This window comes from Pinus tabuliformis, chromosome 4_1 (assembly GCF_031772625.1).
Source record: "Pinus tabuliformis cultivar Carrire ecotype Pingquan chromosome 4_1, CPIR1, whole genome shotgun sequence".
Taxonomy (NCBI): Eukaryota; Viridiplantae; Streptophyta; class Pinopsida; order Pinales; family Pinaceae; genus Pinus; species Pinus tabuliformis.
This window is the reverse complement of record NC_142303.1, coordinates 382,547,110-382,557,924: the sequence shown is the minus strand read 5'-3', so window position 1 is coordinate 382,557,924 and position 10,815 is coordinate 382,547,110.

The following is a 10,815-nucleotide window of genomic DNA, read 5'->3' as shown; positions in this document are numbered from 1 at the left end:
AGTTAGACGAAACAGCTGTGAAAAATATATCGCATAATAAGCTACTCATACATTAAGCATAAATAAATAGCTATCACCATAAAAAAGTGCCAAATGATAACTCAAGCATTCACGCATCCATATATAAACAACTGAACATGAATATCACTTTTAACAGAAAGGCAGAAATAGTTAAGAGATAGAAGTACCATTTATAACTAGTTCTACTCATGAGCTTCAAGCGATAATGATTTATCTCTCCTTAATCCAACATCCACTAAGAGTACAGAAGTGCAACATCAGTAGCATATATTAAATACAGATATCAATAAATCCTATTCCATTCATTCATCAAAACCTCCTCAAAGGGTACAAAAGTGCATGTTCTGGGGACATGTTTTTGATAAATTTCAGGACCCTTCTCTAAATACATGAGAAGGGTTTAAATACTAATAACTAAATCTAAAAATAACTTATTACAAAAATGTAGGATGCGGTTTAAATGACCGTCCTCATTTCAGGCAAAAATAAAGCAAAATTAAAACTAAAACTAAATCTAACATTAAAACTAACTATTTCTGTATCTGATCCTTGAAATCGCAAGCATTCAGCATTTGCTTGAGAAGAGTCGGCTAACCAACTTCAGACTTTAGCTGTGCTGTGAAAACAAAATCGGCAAGAGCTGGCGCGATCTTCTCGGCAGAACTAATGATACACTTGAGAGTCATGCACTGGCTATTTGGTTTTACCAAATATGCCCAGTAATAATCCCAATTCAACTTGGTTAACCTTTAGATTGATTCTGCCTTTTCTTGAGCCTTCTGTCTCCAGTCTGTTTGTAGTTGTTGTACTTTAGGTAGATACCCTGGAGTGGTTTCTAAGATCAGATTTGCTCTATGCAAATTTTCATTTATACAGTCAATAACGTTGTTTGCTGCCGTGGCTACTTCTTCTGCTGCTTGCTCTGCTTTCCTGAGTTGTGCATCCCATTTTTTAAAGAGAATTTCTTTTTTATTGTCGTTGATTATTGGTGCGCCTGCTCTTTTTCCCTCCTCTATTTCTTGCCAAGCCAAATATTCAGTAACTCGTTTATCAATTAAATCATAATCATTTCGTAAATCCACGACTTGATTAGTGATTTTATCGCTTATTTCACAATAAGAGTTCCACTGTGATATTCTTTGGCACAATGCTTCCTGTTGCTGCAGTAGTTGATCATTCAAGGAAATGGATTCTGTGATGAATTCTGTAAGTTTAGGATCATCCTTGTGCATCTCCTGCATATCCTGTAACTGTTTTTCTTTCTCAGCCAAACTGTTCTGGTAGCCTATTTGCATTTGTTGGAAGTCTTGTTGTAGCCTTTCAAGCTGTTTCTATGCTTCGTTGTTGGCGTTAGCTTGTTGCAACTGTTGTTGCAAAACTTGTATCTGTTCTTCCTTTTCTTTTAACAATTGTTGTACCTCAGATGCTTTGTCAATGGTTGCAGAAGCATATTCTCCTGCGAGCTGAGATAATTTGGTGAGATTCTCAGTGGAATCTATAGTAGGATCTTGCCATAGGACGTCTAATTGCTCTGCATCATGAGAGAGCACGTTTTCCAATTTCCTTTTCTTCCTTTGTCTTCTCACTACTACCTTGTGTTGTGGACCATAAAATATATCAAGAGGAGTAATCTCTTCTATCTTGAGTATAAGTTCATAGGATGGGGTAATAGGAATATGTTCCATATCTGAGGCATTGCTAATTGTTCCTGTGACTATATCTTTTGTTGTCTGTTCATTGCTCACAAGTGTCTTTGTGCTTTGTCCTTCAAGATTAATCAAATCACTGAAGGTCTCCCATTCTTTATCTAGCTCGGTTCTGACTGATGGTGGCTGAACGATGAGAGGGGTAGGATCTATTTGTGGGGAGGTAAAAGCCTGTTGCTGTGGGAGTTCTTTTGATTGGGCAGTATCCTTTACTGACCCCTCACTTTTACCATGGTCACTTTCTGATCTCTTGGAATGTTCAGATGTTTCTTTCCCAGACTTAGATTTAGATCTATCTGTGCTTGAACTTCCACTAAGATTAATACTTGGAGTTGGTTCCCTTACGGGTTCTAAACATAGTTTTTCCAAAGGAATACTAGCTAACCTCCTCTCCCTGTATATCTTGAACTGCTGAAATTCTGTTGGAGGGAATCTCATTTGAGCTGAATGCAGAACTTCTTCAAGCGTACTTTTATGTTGGAACATGTCATCAAAAAGATCTTCTTCTTTAGAAAACACCTTTATTTTGACTGCAACAGTGAAATTCTTATCAATATCATGAGGGTCGAACGGTCTTCCTGGAAACTTGAATAATTGTAAACATGTTATGTTGTTTACTTCCTTGAATGCATGGCCTACATCAAATAGTGAAAAGGCCCCACAGGCTACAGGAAATTGTGGCCAAATAGCCTTCTTTTTATCTTTTAAATCTTTAGTCAAACCTCCTTCTCCGCAGGTTTGATAAGTAATTTCTTATACCAAGAGTTTATCAGGAACATACAAAGGTAAGACGTGAGGGGAAGAAGCACTTCCGAATGACTTGACATATGTAAACAGTTCTTCACCGAACCATCTTGCAACAAGGAGTATATCTACCTCTGCTTCAGGAGAAAACCTTAGAACATCTTTATCATACAACACTTTGTACATGGGCAACATGATTCCATGACAAATCTTGTAGAAATACGGAGTGAACTTAGAATCCCACAATTATTTGTGATAAACATGAATGGGTAAGGGGCCTTGAGTCATCCATTTCCAACCCATCAAAGGAAACTTGGAAATATAACATATTGCATCCATCACATATGCAGATAAGTAGAAAGGGGGATAGATTCTCTGAGAAACAGATCTTTTAGACCGGTAATTTACAATGGCTATGGCTAAGTTATCATACAATATTTTAGCCCAGTCCACTACAATAGCATTGGTGGCGGCATCCAATAATAGTATCCATTTAGATGAGAATTTGTTAATGTCTGGCTTCACAAAAAGTCTACAGAGCATAGCAACAGCAAAGCAATACGAGGAGGTGAGAGAACCAGTGCTATACATACCGTGTTTGTCCTTTTTTAGCGGTTCGTCTCTCCTTGACCAATCTTTGATGGATTCTGCCAGGTCTTCATTTTCTTTTGCAAACTTCTCCATGAACTGTTTGTTATAAGTCACCTGTGGCTCTGGCAAATGATACATGAGCCTCAAATCTTGTGTAGTGAATGAGCCAATGAGTCCTTGACCCTGAGTCTTATACTGTCTATCTCTGATATCAATGTTGTCCAGTATCCATTTAATCATGTCCATGTATGGAAGAATTTTGGGCCTCGCCGCTATTCTATGTAAGAAAGAACAAGCTAGCTCTGTAATGGATGCCTCAGAAGAACTATGTGAGCCTGCAGTAGTCGTAACTTCCATCACTCTGGGATTTTCTTCCTCAAGTAGACTACACATGCCTTCCCAAGTAGAAATACCAGCGTCTCTGTTATAGGCGGTGTCTGTATACAAGGGCGCCATTTCCTTCTCTTCAGAACTCGGATCTTTGCCTTTCTTTCCCATAATATCCTGTGTACTGCCTTGTATCGTTCTCTGTTCTCCGTTCCTGCAATTTACAAGTGAAGTGAGAATAATGATAAGGAAAGGTGACATGAAAGTTTTAAATGCCAAAGATGTATAAAATATACCACCTTACGTGAAATGACTTTTCGATAAGCACAAAACCATATTCCATTAATGACTGGCAACTAACTCATTAATTAGCATTGAAGCGCATAACCAGGTCTCAGTTTATGGAAAATACTTTTTTGAACAACGAGCCCGAAAGACCTACGATGAAGCGATTTTGTGATTTGCTTCGCAATATCGCAGATTGCAACATCGCAGAATCACAACATCGCTAGGTCGCTCTATCGCTTTATCGCTTGCTTGCTATATCGCATTATCACTTTGCCACTCTATCACAATATTGCAATATCGAAATATCGCAGGAGCGTGGTATATGACAATTTTCGTTAATCTGTTTTCTGCAAAATACGATTTGCAATATGCACCATCGCATATCGGCAGTTTAAAGTTTTTCAACATATGCGGTCTTTGATGCATGCGATGCGATATATGTTTGTAGTCTCGTATCATGATCTCGCAATCTTAGAATTTGGCTTGCAAGGAGGTATCTTGTTATCCTTTTTGCGATGCAATTTTTCTTAAGAAAAGATTTTGTCTTACCTTATCATGAAACTTAAACCTTTTTTATTTTTCAAGGGTATTCTCCTAAGTTTATGATGGTAAGTTTTATTAAAAAGGAAATACAAGCACTAATTAATTTTTTTTAATTTTTTGACTAAGGGTCCCCACTTATTTAGTATTAAGAATAACACTAAATAAGAAGGGGGGTTGTTGCTGGCCACAACAATTGGTGATTCACATGGAAGAACCAGTTATCTCTGCTTTTCTTTTGGATTTTCTAACTTCCAAAATAGAAAATTTTCCAGAAAATTAATCTTTATTATAGAAAGACAAAGTACATTATGCTTTTACCTATCAATGATATTTTGTTTCTTTTATTTTCAACGTTGATTATTTACTCCCTCAAGCTAGTCCTTGTATCTACATCAGTCATTACATGGTTTATAAAGATAAAAATAAATCCTTCTCTGTAAGTCAGTTTTTGAATATGCTCATTTGTCGTAGGTAGAGCCTCTGCTGCCAACATGCGTTTATAGCCTCGACAGGGTTACCTGTTACCCAGCAATGAACCCGTATCCTACTTAGAGAAATTTACAACTTTGAAAGAGAAATCCATATCCACAATTATTGCTTTCATTTTCTTTTTTACCCTTAAAGAACAATGTCTTGGTTTGATATCCAATTTATGACATAGTCATTCACTTGATTTATGGCTTTGCTGAACAAGTTGGCTCGTGATCAGACCCCTAATCTTTTGATTGCAACAATCTTAAGTCATTGCCCTGTTGTGGTACGCAGTATTGGCAAAGTCAGCAAGTTATAATATCTATGATCATGATAAGCCGGCTTGTGATGAGACCTCTTACTCTTTAAGTTAAAGTGTATCATTGGATTATTCTCTGAATGTTGAAGTTTCCTAGGTGGGGAGGAAGTCATTGTTTCCTTAAGATAGCTCTGGACGACAATGGTAGAGTTTTTTTTTTTTGGAAAGAGCTTTTCTACAAAGAATCTTCATTTTTGTTATTGATACCTTTCATTGGACTGATATAAAACAATTTCCCACTAAAGGTCGTTTTTTGTCAAAATTTACAAAGTTGAAACTAGTATCATTTCTAGGCCTAGAGTCTTTAACTGTATCTTTCAATAATAATGATCAATTTTCTAAAAGAATTCTATTTATACAAGTGAAAAAACAAAATCAAAAAGAGAATTTGTGTCTTTTTCATAAATCCCAAATGTAACCATTTACAACCGGTTTTATTATGAAACTAAAACAACTACTCTACAAAATAGAAGAATAATCTCCTATGGAAAATATTTTTTGAGGATCTGTCCATTAACAGGTAAAGAATCTCTTTTCCTATTAAATCCTGTAACATAAAAGTATAAGGACCTATGACTTCTACGATTTGGAAAGGGCCAAGCCACATTCTTTGAAATTTTGTATGTTTCCCTTTTTCCTCATGAACCTTGTCCCATTTTAAAACTAGATCTCCCATCTGAAAGTCTTTTCTAGATACCATGTTTGAATCAAAAGAGGCTTTTACTAATGCTTGATGATGAGCTTGAGTTATTTTGGCTTGTTCTCATTGTTCTTCTAACTTAATTATTTCCAGCTACCTTAGTTGTAAGGAGGAAGTTGGTGCTTCATCAATATATTGAACCAAGGCCAAAGAGGGAATTGCCAAATGAGTTGGAAGAACCACTTCTTTCCCATAAACTAAATTGAAGGGGGAAGTGTTGATGGAGGCTTTCTGCGTTATTCGATCCGCCCATAAAGCATATATTAAAGATTTGTGCCAATTTTTATGATTTTGGTCAACGGTTCGCTTAATAATTCTAATTAAGTTTTTATTTGTAGATTCAGCTAATCCATTCCCCTGTGGATAGTAATTGGCGGAGTATTTAAGCTCGAAACCCCTTTTGAGTGCAAATTCAGTCATTGCATTACCAAAAAAATATGATGCATTATCAAACATTAAAGTAGAAGGCAACCCAAACCTGGTGATTATGAACTGATCTATGAACTCGATGATATGTTCAACATTAGCCGTCTTGAGTGGAACTGCTTCTACCCATTTATTAAAGTAATCTGTTGCAGTAAGGATATATCTATGTTGTTTAGAAGAGTGAGGAATGATCTCACCTATTATGTCCAATCCCCACTGATCGAAAGGTTGCTCAATGTTAACCGGTTGCAGCGGCAATGATGGTTTCTTTTGTCTCCCAGCAGCGGTTTGACAGGCTTTACATTTCCTCATGTAGTTATGTGAATCTTTGAATAATGTGGGCCAATAATAGCCTACACGTAAGATTTTATGAGCAGTAGCATCTCCAACATAGTGTCCGCCTATTGGCCCATTGTGGAGTTCCTGCAATACTTTTTCAGCAAGAGTTCCTGAAGATTTCTTACCGCTGGAAATGGTACTATGATTTTTGTATGTGTTTTGAGTAAAAAAGGTCTGAAATGTTTAATTTCTTTGAAAAAAGCATAAGCTTGTTTCTCCACATCTAAATAATTTAACTCAGCCCCTTGTAAATTGGAACTGAAAAAAGAAATTGGGGCTTCTACCTTTTCTTGATTTGCTTGAGTGAGTATCGCAGCATATGATCTATCAGAGGCAAATGTATATAAAATAAAAGGATCGGAAAAATTTGGAGTCGCTAAAGATGGGGCATTAACAATTGCTTGTTTGATCAGATTGAATGCCTCATGTTCATCTTGGCCCCATTTAAGGTTTGAGTTCTTTTTAATCATTTCTTGTAAAGGAGACACGATTCTTGAAAAATCTGGAACAAATCTCTTTACAAAGTTAATCTGGCCAAGAAAAGATTGCATGGCTTTCTTGTTGTGAAGTAGGGGTACTGCGGAAATCTCCTTGATTCTGTCAGGATCAATGTGAATTCCAGATTTTGACACTATGAATCCGAGAATTTTTCCTTCACTTAATGCGAAAAAGGATTTTTTCGGGTTAAGTGAAATTCCATACCTTTGACAACGTTGGAAGATATGTTTTAAATCTCTAAGATGATTGTTTCGTTTCATGGAATATACAGTTATATCATCCAAATATATTACCACTGAGTTATTAACTAACCCCTTGAATGCGATGTCCATGGCTCTCTGAAATGTGGCACCAGCGTTAATCAGACCAAATGGCATCTTTTGATATGCGTATGTGCCCCATTTAGTTCTGAATGTGGTTTTTAACTAATCATCAAGATGTACCAACACTTGATTGTATCCTGAGAATCCATCCAAGAATGACATTAATTCTGACCCTGCAATTGCCTGCAGTATTTGTTCCATGGGAGGCAAAGGAAAATTATCCTTTTGGCAGGCTTTGTTAAGATTTCGAAAGTCAATGCAGATTATAATGTCTCTGTTTTTCTTTCTAACAGGGACCATATTGGAAACCCATTTGGAATGTCGAATGGGAAAAATTATTTTGGCTTTCAATAACTTATTGAGTTCCGATTTGATCTGGTTTTCTAGATTGGGATGGATCTTTCTCAACTTTTGTTGGACAGGTTTTTCATCATATATCATTGGAAGAGTATGTTGGATGATGGAGGTGTCGTACGTTTTGAGTTCATCATAATTCCAAGCAAAGACACTTTTGTATTGTCTCAAGAGACGAATATATGCTAATTTTTCTTCAGGAGCTAGACCAAGGCCTAGATTGATATTCTGTGGTTTGGTATCAATTCCTAGATTTATTAATTCATAGTTCAAAGTTGAACTTTGGAGTTTTGAATTGGTAGATATTTTAAACCGATCTTTCAAATCGTAAAGGTTTTCTAACTTGACTACTGACTTAGGTATAGCATTGTTAGTGTTATCTTGTTGCAATTGTTGGTCATGTTGGTCTTCGTCAATTATTTGATTGGTGTAGGATCCCTTAGATGTGAGGAAACTCACGATATCAGGATCACCATTGAAAATCCTCCAATTGGTAATGTTATCAAGAATAGATGGTCTAAAAATTAATTCAATTGAAAATCGATCAAGGCTAAAATCTTTTGAAGGAATGAGCTTGGAAGCTACGTTAGCTAAGAGGTATGCACTAGCATTCTGGAGTTTGGGAATTGATGAAATATTGAATGCTATAAAATGTTCAGTCAAATCTTGAACTAAATATTGGTAATGTTTCAAATGACCTGATAAACAATGTATAGTAATACGTACCTGTCTGATTACAATTTAAGAATCTCCGAAAACTTGAAGATATTTGACGTCTAATCCGATTGCTTTATATAACCCTTGGATTAGAGCCTCGTATTCTGTGGTATTGTTGGTGCAATCAAATTCAAGTCTGAAAGTTAGCATAGTTTTATCTCCCTCTGGACTTATTAACATGCATCCTACTCTTGCTCCTTCGTTAGACTTAGATACGTCAAAAAATAATTTCCAAAATAAAGATTTATTTAGAGGACTATCTATAAAATTAATACATTTAGAACTATTTGTTTGAGAGAAATTTTCTATTTGAGATAAAATAGAATGTTCTAAGTAAGGTGAAGTATGAGAATTAAAATTTCCTAGGAAAGAATCTACTGAGTAGTTGCCAATGATGTTATTGTTGTATGCTACTGGTTCATTTTCTTCCTCCAGTTTTGTTACTATGTATTTCTGATGTCTTTCCTGCTCAACTTTTATTTGATTTGGTTTACCATTGTAAGGGAGCCACATGTGAGACCAGTCAGTTGCAAAATATCCATGAAGTTTTTCTTACCAATCTCTGCTAAGAATTAAGCCACAAAATTCTGGAATATCAACAACTAAAATGTTGATAACTTGGCATACCTTTGGGTTGGATGACAGCCTTATGGTAACCTAATTTAATTCCCCAATCACTTCGACTTGTGATCGATATAATTGAACTATGCGCACAGCGGATTTTTGTGGTTGAACGTTCAATTTTGCACATATTGACTTTGGTAAAATATCCGATGAAGCTCCAGAATCCACTAAGCAATTATGCAAATTTTTATTGAAAATTTCATAAGAAGAAATGGGGGAGCATGAGATCTCGATCTTCCTCCAATTAAGGCGATATCGTTTGGATCAACTTTATTAATCGCATTAGTTGGAGGTCTTCCCATGTCATGGGAAGCTTGAGAGATTACAGCGGTGGGCAAAGGTGCAACTGGTACAGCATGTAATTCTTTCAAAAGCATCTTTTGCTGGTGTTTTAACTTGCTCAATTCATAAAAAGTGATATTGGCCCTAGTCTTTTTCATGTCTTCTATGATATTATACTCCATTTCATCCGAAACGATCAGCGTTTTAGATGGAGTTGATTGGTCTGTTTGGACTAGGCTGGATTGAGTCACTTTAGGTGTCGTTTTCTTGGTTGTGACTTTATCCTTAGTAATCGAGCTTGCGCTCTTTGGCTTGGGTGTAGGTTGAGGAGGATCAAGTTGATTTCTATGGCGAGTACTAATCGGGGATGCCTCTTGGTCCTCTTCATCTGGGAGGATGAAATCCCACATACCTTGTAACTCTACAGCTTCTTCTTCGTCGGTATGTTCTTCAGTAGTGATTTCCTCTTCTTCTTCAGATTCAACACTTGTAATAGCGTTAAGGGGTTTGGAATCGGTCGAAGGGTTTCTTTTAAAAGGTCTGTACAGTTTTTTAGAAGAAGTTTCTGCCACTTGTTTCTTAATGTCGACCATCTCATTAGACATGGTTTTCAAAACTTTTTGCAACCTTCTAAATCGAATGGATCTTTCGATTGTTTTTTCTTGGGATCTTTCTTGAAATAAACCTTATTGGATTTTCGTTCTTCTATAACATTTTTCTTTTCTAGGGCTATAATACATTTCTCTACTGCTATTTCTTCTTTCATATTTTCAGCTAAAGTTGTTTTGTTATCCCTGTCAACAAAGATTCCTAAGTTTGATGGTAAAGCAGTGGTGTACCACTCACATCGCACTTCTTCGCTAGGCTTGGAAGCAGTAGGAATTTTGTTTAAGAGTTTATTGAAATGTGCATTGAAATCTTTGATAGGTTCTTTTGACTTGGCCCTAAGGTTAGACAGGTCGTTGATCAGTGTCGTTGTAGACCTGTCATCACCGAACTTAGTCAGGAATTGTTCTTGGAAGATATCCCAACTAGTGATAGATCCGGATGGTAATGAGAAATACCATGATTTGGCTGCTCCTTGCAGAGTATAAGGGAAAATTTGGACGACAGCATCTTCGTTGGTAACTCCAATGAGATTTATGGATAGAATAAAGTTATTTATATCTTCTTCTGCTAGCATGCCTGCCTCAGGATTAAACTTAGGCAGCCATTTTTCAGGATGGGCCGGTAGCTGACTCAAGGGTGCGGGCATTAAGACTTCCCCTGGGTTATTCCATGGAGATTGGGCCATCATTGAACTACTAACAGAGGAAAGTGCAGAAGAAGATCCATGCGGTTGAGAAGATGAGGATATTACGGCTCCAGATGATTGAGAAGAAGATGTGGAAGTTCCAGTGGACTGATGAACAATGATCTGAAGTGGAGGAGTGGATGGTTGACTTCGCAGTGGAGAGGTTGAGATGGATGATGATGATGAAAGAGTCTCGCTATCAGACCCTTTAGGAGATTTCCTTGCTATCTTCCTTGTGGGTAGAGGTA